The following is a 26464-nucleotide window of genomic DNA, read 5'->3' as shown; positions in this document are numbered from 1 at the left end:
TGTTGTGAATTTTCTATCTAGCAAGTCAGCAAGCCATGTGCAAACTCAGCCTTCAGTTAGCCATCAGAAGCTGTGCCAAGTGTCATGTTACCTCTGTCACACCTAGGACATGCAGGTCACCCTGTCCTGCATTGTGGTAGCCCAGATTGAGTTTATTGCAGTTGCTGGACTCTGTGCAGGCAGGGGTGCTCAGGCTGGCAGGAGCCTGCTGTCACCCTTGTGGCTCTGTTTTTTGTCCTGCTGCTTTGTGTTCTGAAGCTCAGTACAGAGAAGGGCACCTGCTGTTGTTTGGGTGGGTGGTATTATTATTATTATTTATTATTTATTAATGCCTCATTCAAGGAGTAAAGATGAGGTAAGCAGTGGGCAAGAGGGGAGAAACAGCTGGTAGAAAGAAGAGATGGGAGAGGATGTTTTGGATGAGTGGGAATGGAAAGCTTCAAAGAAAACCAGAGCCTCTGTGTTCTAGAACAGTGTGGTGGGAGCTAGTAGACCGCATATGGGCAATTGCAAAAATGTGAAACCCTTTCTTCCATCTTCTCTCCACCACTACGCACCCAGCACCCCACTCGGGCTCGCAGCATTACCTTTTTTGGCTTGCCTTGGCTGTTCATAGGATCTGACTCCTTTTGGACTCAATCAAGAAACAAGGTTCCAGCTAATCATATCCACAAAGTAGCTGTTGTGCTACTTTTCTTAAGTATGTAAAGGTATACAATTAGCTAATGAAATGCTTTACATAGAGTTTCTCACATATAAAACTGCATGAAACTTGATGGCTGTGTTAATGTAAATAATTGGCAGGCAGAAGGAGTTGCTATATAATATGAATTACAGAAACTAAATCTCACTTTGGAAAACTGGGTCAGGATAATTGAAGTAATGTCACCAGTTCTGAGGGTGGATGCTGTTTTCACTTGCATGTTGAAGGTCTGTGGATCTACAGGGCTCTCTGCTGTTCTTCAGGTATGAACTTTCCCTGCAGCTTATTTGTTATTTGCTTTCTGTTTGTGCTTCTGTGAATTATGATGTGCATTGCAGTAGAACTCCACCATGGATGATATGATACTATGGAGATGTTATAGAGGTTAACAAATTTTAATTTTTCAAACTTACAAAGTGCACACTGAGTACGTGCTTAAATTTATGGGATGGCCTTATCTCTTTTGAGTTCCAGAAGTAAGTGTGAAATGACAACAGCCTTTTTTTAATTCTTGGAGGGAGATCTTTGGTTCAGTGTTGTTACTTCATAACCCAGAACCAGACCCTTTACTCTCCACCTTTTATTCTTCTATTTTCTTGGGGAGGGGGGAGCAGTGGTTTTGCTGAAGCAATCAAAAAGTCAATCCTCTCAGTTGTCTCGGAACCCGTGATCAGCAGAAGTCCTGTGAAGCATTATGGTTCAATTTGGTGTGGGAGCACAGTTCAAATATGTTGGAATATCATGGTGGACTTCTGCCAAGTTCCATTAATTATGGTGAATATGGAATACAAAATCTTTGGTGAAGTTCTCTGTAATACAAACTGTACTTGGAGATTTTGATACATATATAATCTATTGAAATATATAATATATACTGATATATTGATATATAATTTCGATACAGCTTCCTTATTCCACTGTCAGCACATTCAGACCTTTTTTCCCCTATGTCTGTAAATATCTTCTTGAAAATCTTTCAAAGGTAGCTTTATTAACTTAACATAGTGCAGATGTCACTAGCTGTGAGGAATAAGTCACAATGACTTGTAGTATGGTGTCAAAAATATCATTAGGAGGCTTAGAACAAAGGGGGCAATTAATGAACAGTCTTCACAATGAACAAATGTCAGAGACTCCTCCAGGGCTTAGCTGCTTCTGTGCCATATTCATTAATTGCTCTTTTGAACAAAGTTGGTGTTGATGACTGTGTTTAATTAAGCATACCTGAGAAAATCTGCAAAACCAAATCAAATATATTAGAATGAAAAATTTGCATTTAATTTAATAAAGACTTTTTCCTTCTCAGGGGGATTTTTTGCTTCAAGTGCTGTGTCTGGCTGACATTTCCCCTTAACTGTTGGCATTGTCTTCATTGGAGATTTTGGCAGAAGATAGATCTTATTTTTGCTTCAGGACGCATGCCAAAAACCATGCTCCCATTTAAGTCTCTATGATTAAAAATGTATTAAGATCTGTCATAATGGAACACACCTCTCAGTCTACCTGTTGAAATGTGGCAGGTGAAGGAAGAAGGGGTAGAAAGGTAGAAACCTTAAACCTTAATTGCTAAAGCTCATTCCAAACTTGCTGACTCTGTACCTTGGTTAAAAACATCTCCTTGGGAAAACTAGACAACAGCTCTGTAATATAAACCTTTACATAAAACTCAATAGTCCATTGTTCTCAGTGACTTACTGGTCTAAAATGAAACTTGATTAATGGTGATCCCCAGCATCCATATTCTTATGTGGTATATAGTAATACATTTATCAGCATGTTTGTTACATTTTTGGTTCTATTTTGCCAGTTAGTAAGACAGAGGCAGGTGTGGTTAGTATAGTATAGATCCCTGGAAAAGTCTAACTAGAAGGTGTAGGCTATTTCTGTATGATTTTCCTGTGCACTGAACTGAAAGTTGCAATAATACATGTAAAACACTGTTATTTTGAGTTTTGATGAGAGAGGTTTTGGGGGGAGGAAGGAAGACTGATATACACCCCATCTGACCTCTGCTAGTTATACTGTTTCCAGATATTTATTTTGGATTTATTCTTAAGTTCTCTTATGTAAAGTCAATCAGAGTATGAAGAAGAGTTTTGTGAAAGGGCTTTGTAGAAGTTTGCAGTTTTGAGCCAAGTGGTAACTGGAAGCTTTAATAGCCTTACGGTACCATTTCAGAAGTGGAGATATGCCATTGGATGGACATGTCAGAACTCAGTAAAAATAGCATATCCTACAGTGGGCATTCATCCAGAAAACTATAATTAGCATTGTATGCTGGATATGATACTGCAAGTGGTCACAAGCACTATGTAGTATTCAGTACCCTGTCTTATTCAAGCAGGTCTTAAAATATTTATTTTAAACATTTTATGGTTTTATGCAAGGCTGACTTATCATTATTACTGTTGTTTTTTATATGACACCAAAATGTACAATGTGTTTCATAGATATTAAAACAAAGTCTTGGCCAGAGACGTCTAACACGGTCCTGCGTGAATGGAAGTTGGTGGCACAATTCCAGCTGACTTCAGTTGGGAGTGTAAGTAGATCCAGACTTATTTCTGATCACATGTATAAACACCCAGTGAGTTGGTGGGAGAGTGATTCATTTCACATTATATTATTTTACTCGTAGTGTTCCAATAGTGCTTGGCCAAATAAACTTGAAGTGCTATACCCTGTATTAGGGAATGTAAAGCTCAAGGAAAAGCAGAACTTGGGTATTATGGTTTGATTAATTGCTTGAATATTTATGCATATTACAGTAGGTTCTAATTAGTTGTGTGTGAAAAGTCTGTATTGACTTTTTCTTTCCATTGTCCTGTGCCGCCATCTGCCCCTTTCTGAAAAATAGAGGGACACAGGCTTTTTAAGGACTGTGGGCAGGAGGTCTCTTTAAAACCCATTGGAATGACCTGTAGAAATAAGATAAGATTTTCTTATGACTTATTTATTGAGCATAGGTGTTAGTCCCTGTGTTTGTTTTCAAAGTGGTAACAACAACGTGTTTCTTTCTCTTTCTTGCTCTCAATATATATATCTGTGTGTGTGGAAGGGGATGCAAGAGAGAGACAACAGAACTTTGTGTGTACGTAAATAATGTCTTAGAGGACAAACAACTAGAAAAAAAAAAAGAATGTTTCCTCTATTTGTTATATTTCAACTATATATGACCATACTTTTAAAAAATTCAAACAGTATGGTGGGGTTTTTTTGTTGGCTTCCCCCCCCCCCCCAGGTTACCACTAGAAGGACTGACTTCTGGCTATTAAACAATTTTTAAGTAAGGCAAGAGACTTATGTTCCACATTTTCAGATTTGTCTGCAGATTTTTATTGCTTTGCTGACATATTTTTAAAAGCATAGATTCTCATAATTCTTTGTCATACTGAATAGTTGTATTTTAGCTTCTTGGGGAATAAAAAAATTCTTCAGTTTAAATGATGTCTAATATTTTCATTTAGTATAACTTCTAAGAGTTTAGGTAATGAGATTGTATTTTTAGATGTAATATTCACTGCTACAGTAAAGAGAAAGCTATTCACTTGTACAGAAGTGTGAATCAACAGGTACAGTGGGTAAGGCAGAAGCATAATTTGTCCAAAAATTCATGGCAGAGGCTTTTTCTAATTATATGCCATAGCAGGTTAGTGGCAGGCTTCAAAATAGTGGTGGAATCAGAGCGACACTTGTGCTTTGAAAGCTGAGGGGGGGAAAACTACATATAAAATGCTTAATAAAGGTATTTTTAAGTGATTACGGTCCCCCCCCCCTCCCCCCACTCTCCTAGCATTACAAGACAGTTTTTCAGAAGGTGGGCCTTCAGAATGGTGTTCTCTTTTCTCCTTTTTGTGCCTTCACAGAGCAGCCCTTAGGGAAGAGGAAGGGATTTGGGAGTGGAATATTGGCCAGCATCTCTATGGTAGCCTACCTTTCCACCACATGCTAAAGGAATGATCAAGCAGGAACAATTTCACTGGTTCCTCTTCATCTATGGAATACTAAGTTTCAAATACTTCATGTTTTTATGGAAATTGAAGTTTAACTCAGTAAACCTAAGCCCAGTGGCCTAAGCAAGTTTGGATTTTTATTTCAGTTATAAGTCTTTGCTGTTGTGGGAACACTAAATAAGTAACTGGTTTGGGGAAGAAAAGTAGGCTTTTGCCTGCCAAAATAAATCTGACCTTAAAATGCCTGTGGTATTTTGTGGTGCCGCAAGGATGTTGGTTTCTTACTGACATTTTGGAGAGGCAGACGTTACATCCATACTGCCATGGGAGTGAATGACGTTACAGGCGCATCAGCCACAATGAAACTTACTGCATTAGCTTGAAGCAGGAATCATAGAATAGTTTGGGTTCTGCAGATCTGGTTTACTTTCCAAGGGAAATTTTTGTGTGCATGTTTCTTGTTCTTGCCCTGCAGGGAAGCAGTAAATGCAAAGCACCAAAAAGAACCTTCTAAGAAAATATATAGCACAGAATGAATTTTGGGAAAGCTGAGTACTGTGTGTTGGAATCTACTGAAGTTACAGTTATTATCTTAGCATGATACCTATAATAGTGACATATAAATAAAGAAATAACATGTAATAGATTAGATTAAAAAAATACAGGCCTATAATGCCTTTCTCCTGTCAAGGGGAGAAATTCATTTATACATGATGTTTGCAAAACCTTTTGTAAAGGAGTTCAGACTGCTTCAGTGGAAGGTGCTATATAGGTAAATAGGTCAATTACGTTGAAATTCAGTGAACTTAATTTTTCCTTTTTAAGAAAGCACTTAGGAGCTACTAATACTCTGATAAAGAAAAAAATCCTGATGGTGTTCTGGGGTTTATCTGGACAGCGACTTAAATAGTAGAAAACCACATTTCTACTAGGAAATTGCATAAGAGCTTTGGTTTCTCCAGTCGTTCTTTTTTAAAAAGTTCTCGTTGTTTTCTAAGACTTGTTAAAAAAACAAACAACAAACAAAACACAAAACAACCCAGCAATGACAAAACCCCTCAAAACCAACACCACCTCCCTCCCCAAAAATGACCAATTTAATGCCTATTTCAAATACAGTGATAGTGCTGACCTAGCTGGAGGGCTTGTGATAACTCTTGAAGGCAGAGCTTGTTTCTGGATGCTCTCCATCCCCCCTGTCCCTCAGCCCCTGTGCTTCTCAGTAAAAGAACCCAGCAGGAGTGAAGTGTTCTTGATTCATCTCCGTGGCTCATCTAAAAGAGGTAGTTCATCTCTTTTTATAAAAAACTTCACAGAAATAAATTATACCTGTATTGTTGTTAGTTTTAACACTAACTTTAGATATGGGAAAAAATCCTCTATTTTACTTGTTTAGGTGGCAACCGAAGACTTGCATGAGAAGTAGAAAACACGACTGTTTTTTTACGATGTGACATTTTAGGACAGATTGACTAACAGCTTGAATGACATTTGAAAACGCAAGATGTTGTAAGAACTCACTGCCTTAGCTATATGTAAACACTGCTGGGAAAAAAGCAAGCTTTTTATTTAAAAAAGAAAAAAGGGGGGTGAGGGGGAGAAGAGCAAGCAATTTTCTTGTATGATTAACACCTGGACTGTCTTCAGTAAACTCCACATCTTTCTGCTTTTATAATTTCAGGGTTGTTATTGACTGGGCAGTCGGGTGCTTTTTTTCTTTATCTGATGCCTTACTGAGTTTTTTGCAGTCTCCTGACTGTTGGAAAGCTAAAATTGGAATTTTAGCTATCAGACAGAAATCATTAACAGCATTTATTGACTTCTAAACACTCTTCTGTTATCTTGATGCTGTCAGATCACCCTTATCCAATTTCCTCTAAACATAATTAAAAACAATGAAATTTCTCAACTTTTGTGTATGTGTAACAGACTGGAGAAGATTTTTATCTGAGAAAACATCATTCAAGATGAAGCTGTAAAAAGCTGCATCTGCTAGCAGTTAAGAACAGCTTTAACAAAGAAATCTCAACTAGAAAGGCTGTGTGTCTCTTCTACTTTGTCCGTTGCATTAAAACAGGATACATCTTGCAGAGGTCAAATAAGAAAGTTGTAATGGAAGTGGCACAGAAATCCATTAACGCTGACTTCAGATATTTAGATTTCAGTATCTGTAGCTTCATTGGATAGTGAAGTTCAGGTTTTACTGTAACAGTTAATGCTTTGGTTTTGACTGTTGAAATTTAATTTGTGTATGAAACTCCTTCAGAAGAGTAGTTGCTCAATGGCCAACTGCTTCAAGGGAGGACGTGAGTAAAGAACTAACTGCAGCTTTAAAGTAGTGATCCTGTTTATCGAAGAGCACTTTCCATAAGCAGTAATATCCTGTCAACTAAGAAATGAAGAAAGGGTGAAGAGAAGATAATTAAAACTAAAAAGAAAGAATTCTTTTAATAGACCAGAAAGTAGGGAAACAAAAGCTAGAAAGGAAGCATACTGTAAAACTCTTTGTAATACATTAGTAAGTCAACATAATTTTCTTATATTTTACTTTACATTTGGAACCAAAGCAACATACAGATAAGTCTTGCTGGAAATGTATGATTATTTTTCCTGAGAAACTTCCAAGTTTTTTTGCATATTAAATACAGCAAGGGAGTTGATAAATTGATAGGTTAGAGAGTTAGAAATAAGTTAAAAAAAGACTTGGGTGGTTACAGTTATTTTATGTTGACTTCTGCTGCCTGGAGATGGTAAGTTCTCCCATGATTCAGAGCACACAATGTGAAAGCTGGGAGTGGTGACAAAAATTGCGTTCTAATGCTGTATAACAGTATCAGTTGGAGCAAACCTTTGGCCTTTTTGGTATGGATTAAATCTGTTCTCAAGATAACGTGGCTGGAGGCTTCTTTCCACCTCGCCTTTAATTTAGTTGTTAATACACAAAATAAAACGCTACCCCTATTTGATAAGCTTTGGTTCTTTTTGTCACCTTCTTGTGCTTTTGGCCTCATAGATAGTCCCTTCTCAGTAAATTTACCAGACAATAACATCTTCTGCTTGTAAGTTCTGTACCAACAGGCAGTGGGACGTTAAAATGCTCATCAGATCTGTGTATGTGAGTTGTATTATTTGTGTTGATCTGGAAACTGTATTTATTAGTATACTTTCTGGTTGCTGATTGTGTTGTGCTGACAAAGTAAAATAATCATCTCTGCCATCTGTTGTGTTTTGTTGAATGTAAGCAGGTTTTGCAGTTTCTCTTAGGTTACAGTGCTGTGGTATGTGTAGAGTAGATGCTCAAAAATTGTGTGAGGAGGATAAAAGTAAGGTCAAGATGAGTGGTCAGGAAGTAGCAGGGTGTTAGGAGATGGGTTTGGAGTGAGTTCAGAGCAAAGAGGATGATCAGGATGTGTGGGAAACAGATACGTTGTTCTCAGTTGTAAGATGCGGAAGGCTGGTGGTGTCGGGAGGAATGTGATGAAAAATGAGACTTCGATAACTGTCTGAAGGTTTGAAAGCAATCTTTCGTGCATTGTGAAATAGGTGGCTGGTGACATCTTCTACATCCAAGGATGGCATGCTGTCAGCTCTGCTTTACATGAGGAGTTCTAATTTCTTTTTCTTTTGTACTCTGTGATAACAGCAGTAGACAATGTTAAGGCTGTGGGGTACACTGGGAAGGTGATGCAGACGTGCTGCAAATGGCACCTGAGGTTGTGGTATGGCATTGCAGAGGCACAGTCTGGCAGCCAGCACTGCAGCCAGCCTCCACGCTGCCTGGTTTGTGGGGACCAAGAGCCCGCATTGGACATCACAGCAAGCTGGTGATGTTAGCTCAGTAAATAGTTCTCAGGCATGGTCGTGTTGCATCACTTTAACAGGAATTAAAATGATCACCGCGTCATGGCCAGATTGGTACTCCCTCCAGTACTGCCGGGCAGTGGTTTGCTGTTAGCTTTGCCAAAGCACTTCTCCAGCTATGAATCAGCTGGCTTCCATCTGTGACTTCTGTGGTAGCTGTCTCTGTCACTGAATGTGTGCCAAACACAAAGGTAGCCATATATGGGCTCACAGGTATTGTGAGTTCAAATTTTCTACTACAAGAACACTGAACTCAAACAGTTATGGTGCACCTGACAAATAAAGAAACAAAATGCATTGACAATTCAACTCTCTGCATTCACACACATCATTTTGGTTGTACAAAAGAGGGAAGGAGAACTTGCCCCAGCATGAACTGCCAAGTGAAGCCTGACACCAGACCACAGAAGGTGTTCTTGAGGGATGTTGATCTTGCAGTTTGCAGAAATCCTGGTTGGGAGGGGTAGAGTGCTGTTTGGTTTTGAACAGTAAATTTGCAAATGCTTGCTGAGACTTTTGCCTGGTGACTGTAGTTGCTGCTATCCTCTGAGATGTACAGAATCGTGCTTGCTGTATGATGGGGATTAAAAAATATTAATTTTGTTACACATGAAAATCCCTAATGAAAGTCCCTAATGAAAGGTTGACCATTTTCTGCCACTGTTAATTTCTTAACTTTTTGCAAATGTAATTGCTGCTGTGATTACAGAATGCCAAATTGAATTTGGGGACATATGCAATATTCTTTTACCACTAGTCTAGTCAAATAATTTTTAATGAGACGGAGAGCTAGTTGAACACCCAAATTGCTTTGTTTACTTCAGTAGCTTAACTGCATTAAAATCAAAGAGCTTGCATGGGCAGGGGGTAATCTTTGTCATTGCAGGATGCCATTAATCACCCCCTTGACTGAGGGCAACAGTTTTCAAAAGTGACTTGTAGATGATTGAATAACTTTACTCTCTACACCAGTAATGGTTCCCAGCAGGCTGCTAGTGTGCAATCACAAACATCTGTGCATTTGAAACTTTCCACTTCTCCAAACAGACACATATTTTACCAAGGAAAAAAATAAAAAAAATAAAAAGGAGAATTGGTTTTTGCATGAGTGGCCTTTTGGAAAAAGGGCTAAGTGGAAATGTTTCTGCTTTAACTCTTGTATGTGATATATCATCTGAATTTATCTTTAGATCTTTATGCTCTAATGGCATTAGAAGAATTTTTGTTTTTTTTTAAATTTGTTTTCATTGTTTTGGCTCCATGGGATCTTTTTGACATTTGATATCCAGTAGTGAAAGAAAATGTATTCTGCTTGCCAAATAACTCATGGAAGTTTGTGTTTTAATAGTGCGTTTAAAGTAAATGTAGCCATTTGCCCGTAGACACTGCAGAGTGTGCATTACTTATTCAAAGCTGATGGTTCCAGCTCTTTTGGAAACCAGCTGAACAGAACGGAGAACAAAAATTGTTTCTCCAGGCAATCCTGCTACTTCTAAGTTGGTCTTTTAGACAGGAAAAGAGCACTGGGCAGTGACTACACTTCCCCTTTGTAGTCTGTATTTCCCAGGAGGCTTTGGTTCCTCACCATGCCACAGGCGAGTGCTGTGTATTTGTTGTGACTGTCACAAAATCACTGAGTATAGATTGGTTAGGACTGGTGGAGATCATCTGGTCAACCACCCATGTTCACACCATATTTGTTTGCATTTAGTCTCTTTCAGCATATTTTATGGAGTATTTCAACTTTAGAAACTTTGTACTGTTGAGGACTTTCAGTACTTGGCCTACAATCCTGTAGAGAATTAATCCATGACTGATGTTGTGAAAAGTGTGAGATTAATAGTGCTGTTTCACAATTCACTTTTCACTGTCCTTGCAGTGAAAAGACCTCAGTTAAGAGGACTTGGTAGGTATAAAAAAAGAATGAAAAAATTCACCCCAAAACTCAAAGAAAGGAAGAATGCCTCCTTCATTGGTCTAAGATAATTGGTTCTGTCCAGAACACACATTTTATGTTATCTATGGGCAAGGATATGACAGGTTTAATCAGTTTCATGAAGCAGTCAGAATTTACTGTGTAATTGAAAGGTGGAAGGTTTGCATCCGTTAATCAAATTTGTGCTGGGGTAAGATAAAGATATCCTTGAGTTAGAAGTCTAACAATGAAAAAGAAAGTGAGATGAATTGCGTGTGTTCTCTTAGAGCTATGCAAAATAGGATTCTCAGGTAAGTATCCGTTCCTCCAGAATATGTTCTGAAAAAGTTGGTGTACAGTGAGAGAAAAAGATATCTAAAGGTTCTAATAAATACCTCTTTCATGAAGCTAACTATGATCTTGAGACCAAGTTTCTTTTCTTATTTCACCATCGTTACTGGGGGTGGGAAATGTTGCATGAATTCAGAGTTCCCACTTCACTATTAAGTGAGGAGAGGGATTTTTCATGCTGTCTCACATAACTTGTCCACCTACTTAGATGACACACGCCTTTGTCTTTAATTTGCCACCTAAGATGTCTCGTGTCCCTGAACCCCCTCCTAATCAGTTCTTTGTGAGCTTCTAATCTGTTTAACTTCTGTGGCTCATGGTTTAAATGTAAGGAAATCTACTCATCCATGGTGTCTTGGAAAGAGCACCCAGGAGGTGATGCCCAATTCCAAGAACACGAGTTCAGAACTCCTCAAATGTATTCTGGCTTGTCATCTGAACTGGTCATTCCTGTTGTTGGTAAGGAAATGGTGGAAAAATTGTGGCTGACAGAGAGATCATGCTGTGCCATTCCCACCCCCCCCCCGCTAACCACGTATGTTTCATCTGTGTATGTGTTGTATTACCTGTTCCCTTTTCTTTAGATGCAGAAACATACTTTGTGATTAAATGCAAATCCACACTAAGATAGAGGTGTCCCATGTGTAAATCCTTCCCTGCATAATTCCTATAATCAGAGGATTTGGATCAGTTACAGTAATAGTAGGGTGGCAAGGTTGCTTGCAAAATCCCTGTGCCAAAAGTGAATTTTATGTTTGGCCATAGTGATTGTCCTGATCCTGTAAATGCCTTCCACTACCCAAACTATTTGTATATGTATATAGTTATAATAAACAAGCCAGGTTTTTTTTGTGTGGAAAGACCAGGAAAATGAGTTTTCATCCCATCTGGGGAGAATTGATAACAGGAGGATCATTAGCTACTGGCACTTGTCCTGGAACATAAACTGCAGATGCTATTAAAAGAATGTGGCTGTAGATGAAACCTCTCTTTAGCATGAGCATCCAGTAGGTTATCATGAGGACAGAGCATAAATAATATTTAAGTTTTAGAATGTTTTTTCTTGTAAAACAAAGAAAATGAAGAAATCTTATTTTCTTATGTGTTTTTTTTCCCTCCCCCCCTTTTTTTTTTCCTACTTCTTCTAGCTTGTAGGTAGTGTCAGATTATTGAGATGCAGATAGATTTGTTGTGAATTTATCTCTAAGATTCATAGTTTCATTTCTTCTTTTTTTCATTATTGATGATGGGAACTTGGTTGCTTACCTGTTCTTGTCCTTCTTTGCTGTCGCTGTCAATACTTTTGCCCAGTTCTGCAGGTGGATTCAGTGATACAAAGCTGGGCTCTATCTGCCAGTGTTTTCTGTAGGCAATCAGCAAATGGTGATACCTACTAATCATAACAAACTGAGGCTAGATCGTAGACAGGCAGCTTTGGATACTGCATTCACTCTTCCCTTGCACACATACAGTTGCTGTTTTATGTCAGCTCTGAGCTTTGTCTAGTGACATTTTTCATGGCAGCTTCTGAGCAGCTGCAGTCTTGAGCGGTGGGTAGGTCTCACTGGGCCAGCCCCAACACGTCCCGCAGCTGCATGGTGTGCTCCAGCTGTACCTCCTGCAGTGTCTTCTCTCTGTGGGAGTGAGACCTTGTGGTTCAGCTGCGGGAAACCATTGGGATCGCCACAGAAATGGGAGATTGCATTAGGTGAAATATGCTCTACTTGGATCTACAGATTCAGTCTGGTAGGTGCTCTCTTGTGGAGCTTGTATCTTTAGAAACCATGATATCTGAAGCTAAACAAAGCCAAGCAGCCTTTGCAAGAAGTAATAAAAATAAACAAGCATGTACATTTCTCTTCCTAGATATCTTCATTAACCTAATGGTTTTGTACTGAGGCTGGAATCTAGTACTCTAAAGTGTCAGCCTCCTTTGTTTGTACTTGGCTTCTCTTCTGAATTATGGAGTCCCACCCTCTCTCATGCTTGCAGCGAAGTTGGTTTGAGATTTTTTATCCCTCTTCTGGTTGGTAATCAAAAAGCATTACCATAGGTTGTGCTCTTGCCCAAGTTTCTTTTACATCTGCATCTACTTGACACCAAGTATTAATTACAAAATTTTATTCTGTTTTTGTAGAGAATTTTCTATCTGAAAACTGGACTCCCAGAGAGTATGGGGAAAAAATAATGTGTGTGAGCAAAACTAAGCCTGGGTATTTAAAAAAAAAAATCCCCCCCAACTCATACTTTAACTAGTTGTTAAACATTCCTAACTACCTATAGCTTGAGGTGCTATGTTCTGTGGCAACGTGCTTACAATGTTCCCAACTGTTTGTCTTTGCTTCTTTTCTGGCTTAGATGTGACAGCAAAAGCTGTTTGCAGTTTTGCACCATGGCCCATGGCATGGAAGTGGCCTGACTTCAACAGCTTTTACATATCTCTGCAGAATTCTACATTATAGTGATATTTTTAAAACAGTAGCTTTGTGTTGATAAATGAGCCAGCTTCAGATAAAGCAAAGTGCTGGGATGAACATTTTGTTCTGGAAATAGTCCTCTTGAGGGACTAATTGAGGATTAAGGTACCAGTTAGTGATTTTTAAGAATAATGGGTTAGTAAGAGTTGCCATGTAATAAAACACCGTCAACTGTATGAGATAAAGACAGTAAGATCAATTTTGCATCTATTTGGAAATGACAAAAAAAATATTCTTTTTGTATACTTATCCACTACTGTTATATTTGTTTTGAGTACTTTTGGTCTTATTCTGAAATACCTGCATATGCAATTATTTTCCAGACTCCATTGGGGTTATTGTGCGCATTACATTTACAATACAGCTCTGAAGAGTGTAGGTGTTATTAAATTATTATACAACTATTTTTTGCTTTTCATATTCAGATGTGAATTTTTAGTGCTTGAGTATCAAATACCATTATTTGTATTTGAAAGAAAGTATATGGCTGGTCAATAAATTAAGGAACTACAGAAGTTTTAGATGGTTTGAGTTCACATGTTTTACAAAGATAACATGATTATATGATAAAAAGATACTTCTGTCTACTTAGGGAAAAAGAAATAAATTATTTAATAAATTGGGCAGACTTATTTTGCTGTAGTTCAGTTAGTTATATGTGAAGTTACAACTTTACTAGCATAAAATAGCACTAGGGATGTCTCCAGTGTTTACTTCACCCCTATTGACACAAGTCTTAGCTGGAAACTATTCAATAATAACAGTATCCAGGTTGGTTTTTTTTTTTTTTTTGTGGTAGTTGGCACAAAAATCTCAACGAATATTCAACAGGGAATGGTAAAATTGTTTTGAAACCTAAATATTCTGGTATACTAAATTTAACACTTTCACTGTCATGTTATGCGTGGGAAGGTCCTTCTCACAGCACACATGGGTGTCTAGGATAGTCTGGCCCGCCAGCAGCATGAGCCAGTGATGCAGAGGGGTCTACGCTTGTGATCCAAGGTCTTGTGCGGATCAGCTTGATGTTGCAACCACCATCAGTCAGCTGTTGTGTAGCAAAGGGACTGGTGATAGAAGTCCTTCTCCATCCAGAGCTTAAATCTTTGCATTTGGGCTTGTGCATGGAGATGTCAGTGTGTTTCCTGGCAGAAAAGAAGTGACTCTTTCTGGCAATGCTGTAAACACTTTTTGTTTTCAGTTATGTAAATTGTGTGTAAGCTACAGAACAAGATCAGCTGTGGTGTAAAAGTGGAAAAGTTAGAGTGAGATAAATGTTTTCTGCTTTGGTAAAGAACAGGTGGTGGAAATGACATACCTAGCTATTTTGTGCTTCTCAGAATTGTGCTGTTATCATCTGGTTTGCATTAGAAACTGGAAATGATACTAGTAAAAGAAGTAAACAGGAGAAACTAGCATCAAAGCTAACTACTTGCCCATATTTTAAGGTAGAGATGAAAAGTCTGCTGACCTTTTTCATGCTTGCAAGCATAATTACAGCTTGAATAGTATCCTTATAGAAAACAGGTTTTCAGCTTTGGGATACTTGGGATTGTGGAAGATAGGCTTGCAGAATAAAAACAACGTGCTCAAGCATTTTTTATTTTTTTTCAGTTTCTCTAAGAATATGCAATGATTATTTCTTAATCTCAAGTCTTTGGAATAAATCAGATAAAGCAGTCAGTTGAAAAACTCACTCTTCTGCCCTGACTAATGGTTTGTTGTCTGCTTTTCATATTCAGCTGTATACAAAGGGAGATGTTGAAAAAAGCCTTGAAGGGTGCTGTTCTTTATTTCTGAGTGGGCTAGAAAAAGAGTATTGCTCAGCTTCAAGCCTTGGCTGCCATCTCTTTCAGCACGTATGGAAATATTGCCCAGCTTCAGGGAACAGGCACGTGAAATCTGGGAGATGAAGGCTGCTCTTTAACAAATGTAGTCTTGGTTTGTGCACTTTTTAACTTATATTTTGATTATAAGGTCCTTGTTTGCAAAGTACAGAATGTAGTTGCTAAACAAATTATAAGCTAATGTAGGCTTTTTTTTTTTTTCCCTCCAAAAAGGCATGTATGGTGCTCTTATTTATTTAGATATCAAATACCATCTGTGTTCTTTATTATAATACTGCAGTTTTAGCTGTTAGTGCTACATTGCTAGAGCTCTACCACGTATGTTAGTAATTTCTTTACTAGTTGGTATTGATCTCTTTTTCCATGCTGTTGGTTCTGAAATTTGGGGCTCTGATGCTTACCTCTAAATTACTGATCATTTATATTCAGCCATGAAATATGTTTCGGCTTGTTTTGATACTATGTAAATGTAAGCTTACAATGTTTTAAGCTGTGCACTGCTATGTGTATTGATTGATTGATTGATTATTTAAATATAACACAACTTACCCGAGATAGTGCAACCCATTCAAATGCAGGAGACATTTGTAATGTCTTCTGCACTGTTTTTTTAGGGAGTGGCCTCCTGTTGAATAATTACTGTGGGTTCACACTTTGCAATCCTTATGCAAGTAACTTCTGGATGAATTGGTTTATTTTGCAGTCAGAGTCCTTTGTTTTCTGGACTTCACTGAGAGAGAGTGAATTTAGCTCTTTGAACAAGAGGATGCCTCATAGGTTATCCACCTCTGACCAAGAAAGAAGTGATACTGAGTATGGAGAGAGAGTGTCCATCATCTCTGTTCTACTCTGACTTGATTATAAAGTCAATTGGAGCTATTTATATTGGTGTAATTCAGCCCTCTTACAAATTCTTTGAACTGATTGCAGAAGTAGCGAAGATGACTGCAGGAAATTATCTGAATCATTCACTCCCACTACTGTAACATTGAAGATGATGGCAGTTTAAGGGTGTTCTCAGAACTACCCTGTTTTCATGTTGTTTAACAACCACCATGTGTGTGTGTATCCCCAACACACACAACAAAACCAAACACAACCCCAACCCTTTTATGATCATAAGCATAGAGGTATCAATTCTTCCTTGGTGTCCTTTTGTGCATCTTGTTACCGTGTTCTGAATGTGCCCGCACAACACTTAAAGGCAGGAGTAAGCTTGTTCTCTTTGTGGTTCAAGCTAGCTGGCTGGGAGCCAGCTCTCATCTGAAAGCAATGCAACTTTTCAGTTCAGTGCAGTGCCAGACTGAAGTTAACGCAACTCTGCTGTGTCTACAAGTCTTATTTTTTTTCCCGTGGGTTTGTTGGAAAGCTTGTAGATCGTGAGGTATAAGCCATTCTGTAAAAGTTAACATAGCTAAGCTCTTTGTCACATATGTCTTTTGTTTCTTTGGCAAGCAGTGAATTGAGATTCTTGGTTAGAAACTTAAAGGCTGTTCACTTTTTCTCCTCTACCTACATGCCCAAACCCATTTGCTGTTTGGAACTTTTAACAACATTTAATGCTTCTTTTTGGTGTGTGTTCAGTTGCTGTTTTTGTTAGTGCAATACTTCAAAAATAGGATATGGAAGAAAACCAAAGTCAGGAATTGGCAAATTTGAATACTTGTAGCTAACTTTAAAAATGGAAAATCTAACCCAGAGGTTTTATATCTGCATCATGATAGTTTAATTCACATCCTATTGGCAAGCTAGGCACCCAGAAAGCAAGGAATGCGCCTGCAGGAAGTTAGCACAAATGACATGTTAATCATAGCTGAGTGAAGGGATAGTGCTGTCCCCAAGCTTTGGCTGGAAACCTCAACCGCGTCGTACTCTATCACCCTCAGCGTTACCAAAGGGAGAACCTTCCTGGATAAGACTTCTCTCTCCCTCAGCCTCTCCTGCTGTGGAGAAGTGTGGAATAGAAGCAGGGCTGAACATGAGAGATGTTGGAAAAGAACAGAGCAGCAGCAACAGGCTGGTGAGTGAAACACAAGCAGCTTCCTGCACTGGCTGGTGAGCCTGAGCACGTAATGCAGCCAAGTCCAAGTGTCAGGTGACAGGCCAGTAGTGGCTGATAGCAAGGAGCGGAAGCAGGAATTTGAACTGCTTGTGGTCAGCTTGAGCTCTTTAAGGGTCACAGTTGAAACATGTTTTCTTCCCTTGAAAGAAAATTTTGGCTCTGTTGACAGGCTGAACTGCTTCCATGTTTATCGCAAAGCAACACTTGTAGCAGGAACTTTATTGGTAGTAGGCAACCAAATTGCTTTGACCTGTCAAATGAAATAGCAAAAGAAGCTAAAGTGGCTTTTCTTATACTTTTTTTTCACCCCTCTCTAGTGGAGTTATGATATCCTTAAGAATAAAAACAGAATTCTTTTTTATTGGCAACGCTATCTCTCTGCTGGTTTCAGAAGTGTGGAAGTGATCTTTAGCAGAAATTAAAGGTCAACCCTTTTGAAAGAAGGGGTGATGAAGTCACGAGGGTGCAGGTATTAATCAGACTTGCTTGGTATCAAGCAGGTTCCATGTTCCCTGGATAACTGGAAACCTTGTCTGCTGCTTTATGATTTAGAAAAGCTAGCATTTACAACCATAGAGGAGAGAAACTAATTTTTTTTTGTTCTAGAGATGCCTCTAGATAGCTCTGGTAACTTCGACATGTTTGCTAGCTGGGGCTAAAAACCACAGATTAATGGGCAGTGTTCTCTGTAGTAAGGAAATGTGATCCAAGTTGCAAGATTAAAGTGTGACCTGCTCCTTTTTAGCACCAGACCTTTGCTTCGATATTTGTAGAAATTTGGCTGGAGGGCTTGACTTGTTCAATCATTAAAATGTAGGTTTTTAACACTTGCTCCAAAGCCTGGTAACAGTTTAGTTTTTAATGTCTGTCTTTTTTTTTTTTTTTTTCCCCCTTCCTCTACATGTGCAAGCCTGTGATCTACAGCCCCTGCTCTCCTGCCCTGAATGGCACTGTCAGGACCTACATTGCTACAGCATGTGAATGGCTTGACAGGTGTGATAGCAGTGCCTGGACCGTGTGTTTTGATTCCGCAAGTCTCTTGTCTACCAAAAGTGGTGTTGACCATGAATTTCATTATACAAAAATATATTTTTTTTTTGGGAGGGGTGGCTGCAACCTTAGTATGTCGGATTTTGAAAGGTGTATTTATATTATTGTTATTATTTGTTTCAAAGAAATCTTTACCTGAGATAAGAGGTTGGTATCTATTCTTTGAATTGGTTACCTAAATTTAACTGTTCAATTACTTGATCCTCCTTTTTCTTTACTGTTGTGGGAAGAGGAATAGAGCTGATGTAGGATCAGCCTCTTGCTTATCTTTGGTTCATAACTGTGTGTGTAAGAACCTGAAGGAGTTTCAGATTTAGCAGTTTGTTCTGCTTGGTTGCAAGGTCTGATGTTCACCATGACAATGATATGTAGAACTTCCTCCTGTGCTTCACACTCAGGATGAAGATGAGCTATGGATTTTGATTGTTCCGCTTTAATTGGGACTAGATGAGAGGGAAGGAAATTAGATAACCTTTACCTGCACTATTGTTTTCCTCTCATTCATCTTTGTAACTATTTTTTTCAAAACTTTGTGTATGTAGCAGTACCAAGACCAAGTTTTCAGTGATCCTGACTTTGCTGCTGCTTTATAAGTAAAGTTTTAAATTTTAGGATTCAAAATTCTTTAACAGTTCTTGTGGGTGAAAGAGTTACTCATCTCATCTTTCAGAATTTGATTTTTTCTTTTTTTTTTTTTTTTTTTATAGCGCAAATGTAATGAGTGTTGCCATTTGTTGCAGACTATTAGAACTTGGTATGTCTTTTTTAATGGAAATTATGGAACACATTTTATGAGTGGGTAACAGAGGAAGCAGTGAGGGAGTGCATTTTGCCTGCCACCTGGAAGGTGGAAATATGTGCTTTCCCCCAACTCAGAGGACCTCATTGCCCAATGTTCTTCACCTCATATTTTAATGTACAATTGACACAGGGCTCTGTTGCCATTCTTCATCTACTGGTTTTAATAATTGCGGGGCCAGCGCCTCAGTCTCATTTGGAAAGCTTCATCAGAAACTGGTAGTTACAGGAGGGATGGTCCTTCCTGTCTGTCTGAGAAGGGCTTGTCCTCACAGGTACCTCTGGCACGCAGTTCACCAGGTTTGATGCTGGATTGGAATGGGCCTTGCTATCATAGAGCTGGATTTGCTTAGCCTATCACATTTTCTATTTGTATTTACTTTCTAAAGCACTCAGGCAGTGTCAGATTTTGATCAAAAATCAGTCTGAATTTCTGTTCAAGACACAGCCTCTAGTCTCCTCTTTTAAGCTTTGCAAGAAGCTTCAAAATTTACAAATTATTAGTGGTATTTGATACAAAATTTTAAACACTACAAAGAGCAAAGTACAATACAGATATGACAGGAAAAAAGTGTGGTACAGTACAAGATGCATGCAGTTCATTATGTGACTACTACATGGAAACAAAGGAAAATGTGAAAAGAAAGCATAGGTAATTAAGGATTGTTTTAAAGAACACTGACGGAAGCTTACTTATCAGGATGGAAAATCATACATAACTTTAGGGAATGTTTTAAGGAGGATTTTGGAGTATCTGCAGAATGAACATGAATATGCATTTGTGCCAGAGGAATGTTTTCCTGGTGCCAGGTAATTTTTTTTGTTGTCTTGACTCTTGACTGATGTATTTATTATTTTTTTTTAAGTCATCCTAATCTAGATAAGGTTAAAAAAAGCCACAAACCCCTCTTGACTATGTTGCTTTCAGTCTGATTTTTGACTATTTTTGCCTGTTGACAGTCCTGTCTTATCTTGGTTTTGAAACCCTGATGTTTTCTTGTTGTGTGGTTGAACTAAATAATATATTTAGGCTTACTGCAAGATTTAGGATCAAAGGAGAGGTTTACAAGAGGCTGGTTTTCCAGTGTTACAGGTGACCCTTGTACTTATGAAACTCTGATCTTTTTCCTTAGTCCTCTCTCTGCAAATGTATATAAATCCCACCTTTACGACATTTTTTTTTTTTTGTTTTGTTTTGTTTAATCCAGCAGGCCTGCTGTACGCATTAGAAGAAAGGCATCATGCGCGTTTGTGTGGAAAGTGTGTGATATGGGCCATTATCGATGGTTATAGAGCAGGCCACCCTTTCATGAGTTATTGGAGGATATTACAGAGAACTGATTTACTACTCTCGGAACCAGCTTTGGGATAGTTCAGAACATAACACTGAATTTCAGGGTTGTTTGCTAAGGGGAGGCTGGCTGGAAGTTGGAAATCATCATAGAATTACAGATTGGTTTGGGTTGGAAAGGACCTTAAGATCATCTAGTTTGAACCCCCCTGCCAGGTTGTTCCAAGTTCCAACCCCTTCCACTTGACTAGGTTGCTCCAAGCCCCATCCAACCTGACATTGAACGGGGATGGGGTAGCCACAGCTTCTCTGGGCGACCTATGCCAGTGCCTCACCACTCTCACAATAGAAAATTTTTTCCTTATGTCCAGTCTAAATCTTTCAGTTTAAAAACATTTGCCCTTGTCCTGTCACTACAGGTCTTGGCAAAACGTCTCACTTTGTCTTTATTATAAGCGCCCTTTGTATATTGAAAGACCAAAATGTTGGATTTCAGTGCAGTATCTATATGGGTTTTGCTGTCTGGGTCACAGATTGCTTTTTTGTTTGTTGCCAGTACAGGCCTGTAAATATATTCCATCTCTCCTGCTTCTTCAGCTTGTCCCAGTCTTGCTTGTCCCCTGCTGGTGTCTTGTTTTTCCTCACCTAGCCAGCCAGTCATGCCTTTGCAGGCTTTCTGTGCTGGGTCTGCTCTCCCTGCTGTTCAGTCCTGACTGAAGCCTTGTTGTCATGTCTCCTCACTGTCCTTCCTTCCCTTCTGCTCCAGCTAATCCCAAACTCATTATCCTGGATAATCTGACTTTTATGCTTTTTTCCTTCAGTGAGGCAGTGTCCTTCAGTTGTTTTTTCACAGGTCAGCCTTTCCATTTATTTTCTGTTCCACCTCTGGTTTCATGACAAAGTTTTTGTCCTCCTTCTCCCCTGCCTTTTATATCAGCCCTAATAGACCAGAAGATCCTGATGATGGTGATTATTATTATTCCCCTTCATGTTGTGTTTTCCCTCCTGAGCCTTATGTGGCTGTGATGGTCTCTTCAACCAGCCAAAAGAATCTGAATGTCAGGTCAAATGAACCCCATCTTGCAAGAGTAGGTAGATCTCTCCTCATGCTTCCCCTCACCTCGTCCAGGAGATACTGCCTCAACTGAACCTTTTTGCTATCTTGAAATACCTTCCTTTCCCTTTTATTTAGTTCCTTTCTCACCAAGCAGCTTCTTTCTTTCCTTGAGTGTCTAAGGAGTCACTGCTAGTGCAGGGGAGGCTCCCTCTCATTCTGTCCTCTTTTAGTCTCATCAATGGCGCAGCTGTATCTGTGGTCTCGCTTCCACTGGTTATCATCTTGGGGAGCACGCTCTGCAACATCCAAGTGTAAGCAGGCTGGCCAACTATTGATGTTGAAAGATGTGATTTATGTGTATTTTTTGTAGCATTTGACTTTGGCCTAAGGAGAGAAGTAAGTGGAGAAAGCATAGACCTTAGCTGATTTACAATAGGCTGCTGTTCTCGAAATATGTTGTTTTTATGATCCAGGATAATTCAGCTAAAAGGATCTGGAAACTGTCAGAAATAAAATGTTGCATTTAATGGTTATCCTTCTTGTTTACTGAAGCAGTAGTAAGCTTGCACCCTTTCACTTTTTAATAGGTGAACCAGCTGGGGCTCAGAGGGTTGGAAGGGCTGATCTGTAAGGGCAGAAGATTTCAGTCAGTTTGGACAGGCTGTATTTGTTCCAAGAGTTGGGCTGTTACCCGGTGGATGACAGCTCTTCCAAAGGAGCCAGAGTTTGGCTGGGAAAGACTTCATTCCTCACTGTGGAGTGAAAGTGTTGTACTGATGGGGGAAAAAAGTCAATGTGATAGATACCACTCAAGATCACTCTGGACATTTTTGTTTTCACCAGCAGATGATGAGTGATCAGCTCGTAGTGCAAGGACTGGAATGTGGCCAGGACTGTGGAGATTGCTAGACAAGTTACTTATGTGGCTGAAATGCTTGGCCTGAGCCTGACGTTGCTTTTTCTCCTTAACCACTACAGAGTGGAGGTGACATGCTTCCTATTAATAGTTCACCGTAGCAGCGGTGTGTAAAGGAGATAAGTAACGTTTGCTGTGCCATTCCTTAACACACTTACTCAATGCAAGATGTCGAAATATGTGGCTAACAAATGGCGGAAAATCTCTGTGAAGAATGTCAGTGGGTTTTCTGTTTTCTCATTTCCATTTAAAAGTTATTCATAATACTCCAAACAGCACTGTAAATGGTAGTAATTTTTCCTGTGTGTTCACCAGGGAACTGCGTGATTGTATCTGTGTAATAACTCTCAGTCAACATTCAATCTTAGGTGCTGAAGTTCAACCCTGTAATACTTTGACTGATGCGGAAGATGATGATCTCTGACCTGTGCTCCCGAACAGAGGGAAACTGAAATGGTAGAATTGTAAAAGTACTGCTTCAGCCAATGTTTGCCTTTACACAAACATACTGAAGTTGGACAGTTTGTAGATGTTTGGCTCTAGGTGGTGTCTAGTAATTATGTAGAAATAGATTTTTTGCTTTTCCTTCTCCAGCATAACTCAGGATGCAGCCTGAAACATGCCCCCAGGATTATCTGTGTGCTTGCTGCCACCGCAAGGGTAGTCCTAGTTCTGGCTGTGTGCTCATTTGTCCCCTATTGAACAGACTTGCTTGGCTGGTGGCCTGACTCACCCAAATATGAGAACAGTTTTCTGTTGCTCAGAGGGATAAAATGGCTTGTGAAGCATCACAGTGAACTCTGAGTGGAGTGGAAGAAGTGAGGGTGAAGGGGGAGCTGGTCTTTCCATTCTAGCAGCAGTAAGCTCTTTGCCTAGCTTAGCCGCTGGCTTGACTGTATAGCAAATTTAGAATTCAGAGCAGCAATAGGAAGATGGTTGGTATCCTGTCTTTCCCTTGTTGCCAAAGGTAGTGGAATGTCTCAGAGGATAGTCTTCACAATGGTATAGTGTGAGCAATACCCTGTATTTTCTATAACCTTGGTCCGGGCAGTGACTGAACTGTTCAGCTGGAAGTTCCCCAAACTGTTCAGTCTGTGGTTGCCATAAAAGGCTGCCATCTGGATGGGTGAAAATGGGATCTGGTTGTATGAGGTGTCAGCCTCAATAGTGGGCAGTGCCATCCCACCAGCTCCAGTTAAGCACAGGCAGGAGGAGGCTGGTATGGAAGGGGGGGAGCAGTGAGGAGGGGAAAGGATGGAGAGGAACATGGTGGGTGGGAGAAGTGAAGAAAATGATGAAAAAGAGAAATTGAGCAGCAATAAACTCTTGCATGCTTTTTATGTTGCCTTAATGTTTTATAAGGCCAATGTGTGAAAAAACTCCAAATGTTAAGAAAATATAATTGTTCAGATTCTCCAAACTCTTGTCTGATTGTTCTACTCTGCAGGGCCTGAAGGGTTCTCCTTTACATTTCCCTGAAAATGTTTTGGTTGGTCAGCTGTATATGTTACCTCAGTGTGAGGTGGTGGTGAGGGTCACACTAACTGTGGGACAGCTGGCCAGGAGCACCCCGCACTGTTGCTCCTCCAGCCCTGCGTTGGGTAGGAGGGAATATGAGAGTTGTGCCAGCCCATCTGACCTTGCTGCTTGCTTGTTCTGCAGGCCAGTGTGGGAGCTGGGTGGTTGGGTTCACTTTCCTTTCTCCTTCTGGGGTTGGTTTGTACATCCACTGGCTGTGACAGGGAGCAACCCATACACTCACAGTCTCAGGTATATCAGAGAATGCAGGTAGTGTGGATAGTGGAGCTGAGAGGAAGGACATGTATTTTTAAACACCATAAAATGGGATGTGAGGTGAGAGGATCTGGTGTGTAGCAGTCTAACCTGAACAAAGATTTGAGCTACTGCTGTTGCCTTTGGGGGGAGTTGTTTCTCATGGAAGCTTTCTGGGAGGCTGCTACATTGCTGTTATAGTCCTGGGCTCCTTAGCTGAAGCCCAGGTTTAGCTTGTACTTGGAAGAAACCCTGGATCACAGGCATGGGATTCCTTTCCAATGAAACTAAATAAAAAGATGCTCTCTATCTATAAATGGATGTTCACTCCAGGAGGCTGAACTGAATGAATGAACTGAATGAGCTGAAATATCATATTGTCAATATCAATAATATTTCAGCTAGAATGAACTGAAACTCTTCAAAATGTATATAGTTATGGATATTGTGTCCTTAACTTTATTATTTGGGATAAGTGTTATCTGGAAAAACAGCCTTTAGGTATTTCTTGTTGGCTCATTAATTTTCGGTGGCTTAATGCCCTTATTTGAAGGATGTGTGGCTATAGTTACAGGTGAACTTTAAACTGGGGAACCGCCTGTTTAAGGGCTGGTGGTAGAGGAGATCTGTTTCTACGTGCAGTGCCTATTGCAAGTGGGTCCACAGGGATCAGCAGCTTTCTGCAGCCTGAGCTGGATGCTAAGATGATTGAGTCCTATGCCAGATAGTGACAGTGTTGCCATTTTAGCCTGTGTTTATACCACCATTATAGTTTTGACTTCCATTGCTGTAATTATTACTCACTCTTGAGCCAATTGCTGTTGCACCAGATGGTGAAACTGATCATGCTATGACTGCTTTGCCTTGTCTGAAAGTTCTCAGCATCCAATGGTGCCTGCAAAAAATGTAATCCACTTATTACTGAGAACTTTCAGAGATTTGGCTGCTTTGTTGAGGTACTTTAATGAAAGCAAAGTTCCAAAAAATGTGATTAGATTTTTTTTTATCTGCATGTACTGTATTACATGAACTTATAGTACAGCCAAGTTTGATCTGTAGATGCATTATGGAAACTCATGTCAGCTGTTCTGAGCATACACACATGTGCACAAGACCTGGCCTTTGTTTCCTTAACATATGATATGTGCACATGCATGCATCGCTTTTTTTTCCCCTCTGTTTCACTCTGAATACAGCAAACATGGAGAATGGAGAAATTTTGTTCTTGGTTAAAATCAGTTCACTCTTTAGAGTGTATAAGTGGATGGACCCTGAAAAAGTGAATTTGATTGTTGTCCGACCTCCTCAAATGATTGACAGAAGGAATCTAGGCATCTTCTTATGTCACGGCTGACTGCAAGAGGGATGACAGGTTACAGTGCTGCAAATAGTGCTTTAGTACATAGTATCAAAGTCGTGAAACAAACTGGTTACTTTAAAATTCCTTGTAGATTGCTCCTTCGCGTTTATGGTTACTTCAAGTCTATTTTACTAGTTCCTGACATTCCATATGTGTGATGGAATTTTGGTTTGGGAGATGTGTTTAAGTCTAACGACAAACAAATAGCAATCCCATTTGTATTTGATGATAGGAAGATGTGTAGAGAAACAATGCTTTGCTACGAGCTGAAGGGTCAGTCGCTTTGAGGTTTTCTTCTTTGCCTACCTTAGGGATAGGCTTCCACTTCCTTTTTAATGATGTACAAAGTACAAATCTTTCAGGATGCATCTCTACTTGTAAATTAGTGTGTCCAGGAGCACTCGCTCACACTGAAGCCAAACAGCACAAGAAATCCTGCACTGATACTGCTAAAACTTTCTAGTCTTTGGAAAGGGGATTGTATACATGGAATATTTCCTGGATACAGCTGGCTCCTGGAGGATGTGTGGGAGGTATTGGGATGAATGATAGGTAGCTTTGATGGAAGCTGTGCTGCGGGTCATTCTAATAAACATTATGGATAATGAGATTTCCAGTGCCTGAGTATATTTATTGGTACAATTTAATCAGCTTGTGCAGATATGGCCTTAGTGGCTTCTAATAGAGCACATACGGCTAGGTAGAAATGTTTGGGACAAATGATAATTATATCGTGATGGCAGTAAAATTGCAAGTTGCACTGATGGTGCTTTCATGCGATGAAGTACTACTGTGGACGAATTAGTCTGTGCCCCGTGCTGACCTTTTAGCTGTCTGGTTTTAGATGCATTTTTCAATATGTTGGTTTGGTGTGCACATGTGTAGCATTTGTGCTCTGCAATATCTTCTAGTGGAACTGGGTTCAAGGTGTGACTGGATTCTCTGCCAAATATTGGTGGTGCCTTTAAATGAAACCATGCTGTAGCCTGTAGTTAGACCAGTAGCATTCTAAATAACAGTAGGTGTGCACTCTGTGCACAAGCTCTGGCT

At 39.6% G+C, this 26464-nt stretch overlaps 1 protein-coding gene across 8 annotated transcripts in view; it reads left to right on the top strand.

The window, feature by feature from the left end:
* Nucleotides 1-26464, top strand: part of SEMA5A (semaphorin 5A) — a 326650-nt gene that overhangs the window by 11386 nt on the left and 288800 nt on the right. For 3 of the 8 annotated variants that reach the window (XM_030495648.1, XM_030495638.1, XM_030495620.1), the window contains exon 2: nucleotides 3154-3245. The exons of the other annotated variants lie outside the window; for them this stretch is intronic. The gene's annotated coding sequence lies outside the window, so the exon portion shown is untranslated. The remainder of the gene's footprint in view (nucleotides 1-3153; nucleotides 3246-26464) is intronic. 8 annotated transcript variants of the gene reach the window in all.

This window comes from Strigops habroptila, chromosome 1 (assembly GCF_004027225.2).
Source record: "Strigops habroptila isolate Jane chromosome 1, bStrHab1.2.pri, whole genome shotgun sequence".
NCBI classification, from domain to species: domain Eukaryota; kingdom Metazoa; phylum Chordata; class Aves; order Psittaciformes; family Psittacidae; genus Strigops; species Strigops habroptila.
This window is presented reverse-complemented; position numbering and strand designations above follow the sequence as displayed.